Source organism: Rhinatrema bivittatum, chromosome 8 (genome assembly GCF_901001135.1).
Source record: "Rhinatrema bivittatum chromosome 8, aRhiBiv1.1, whole genome shotgun sequence".
NCBI lineage: Eukaryota > Metazoa > Chordata > Amphibia > Gymnophiona > Rhinatrematidae > Rhinatrema > Rhinatrema bivittatum.
In genome coordinates, this window is record NC_042622.1 from 260,510,080 (window position 1) to 260,511,704 (window position 1,625).

A 1,625-nucleotide genomic window follows, 5' to 3' on the forward strand; every position below is an offset into this window, starting at 1 on the left:
GTAAGGAGAGGAGGCGGGGCACGGCACAGCCCTCGGCTCCCAGCAGAGGAGAGCGGTGATGCAGCCCCGCCCCCTTTCCCAGGGCTGTGATTGGATGGCGTAAGGAGAGGAGGCGGGGCACGGCACAGCCCTCGGCTCCCACTATTTAGCAGCAGACGTCAGAGTGCGGCTGAGGGCGTCCTCTCTGGTCAGAAGGAAATAATAGAAACGTGTGTTTACAGACCCAGAAAACAGAAACTGTCTCCCAATAAAACAAAATGCCTAGTATGTGCAAAAGAAAGGGAGAGGCGGCGGCCAGAGAATCCAGTAGAGTCAGTCTATTCATCACCATACTCTGCACAGGGGCAGAAAGACAACACTTGATTTTTAGTCAGTGTCCTTTGGCTCACGGTAAAATTTCAGAAACGTGTGCTCACACACAAGGAAACATATACAGTGTACCAAAACATAAAATGCCAGGTATATTCAAGGACAATATTAGGGATGTGAATCGTTTTTTGACGATTTAAAATATCGTCCGATATATTTTAAATCGTCAAAAATCGTTAGAGCCGCGATACAATAACAATTCCCCCGATTTATCGTCAAAAAATCGTAAATCGGGGGAAGGGGGAGGGCGAAAAAACCGGCACACTAAAAAAACCCTAAAACCCACCCCGACCCTTTAAAATAAATCCCCCACCCTCCCGAACCCCCCCAAAATGCCTTAAATTACCTGGGGTCCAGAGGAAGGGTCCCGCTGTGATCTTCCACTCTCGGACCTCCGGTGCTTGTAGAAATGGCGCCGGCGCTACCTTTGGTTTTTCCGTACGGAAAAACGATTCACGGCAGGAGATCGCTCCCGGACCCCCGCTGGACCCCCAGGGACTTTTGGCCAGCTTGGGGGGGCCTCCTGACCCCACTCGACCCCAGGTAATTTAAGGCATTTTGGGGGGGTTCGGGAGGGTGGGGGATTTATTTTAAAGGGTCGGGGTGGGTTTTAGGGATGTTTTAGTGTTCCGGTTTTCGATTTTCACGATTTTCACGATATTTTAAAAACCCAAACGGCGACGATCCAATTCCCTCCCCCTCCCAGCCGAAATCGATCGTTAAGACGATCACACGATTCACATCTCTAGACAATATACCTTTCAAAAAACAAACAAGAAAGGTAAGGGAAGGAAAGAGACCAGGGGATTCAGTCTGCTCATCAACATACACTGCACGGGGTGGAAAGGAATCTCTGATTTTTAGTCATCATAGCAGAACCCTTCAACCGAAGAAGAGGAGGGGGTTTGCAGTATTGGATAGAACCAACCAAAACGCCTCAATGCCCTACAATCGGGCTGATACAGTACAGTGCGCTCCGACAGAGCGCACTGTACTGTACTGTACTGTATGTCCATTCCGCCGAACCTAATAGCGCCCTCAACATGCAAATGCATGTTGATGGCCCTATTAGGTATTCCCGTGCAATTCAGAAAACAAAATGTGCAGCCAAGCTACACATTTTGCTTTCAGAAATTAGCGCCTAGCCAAAGGTAGGCGCTAATTTCTTCAGGCACCGGGAAAGTACCCTCCGACCTCCGACTTAATATCATGGCCCAGGGGAAAAGAGTCCCCAGAGAGCCTGTGATGTCATATCC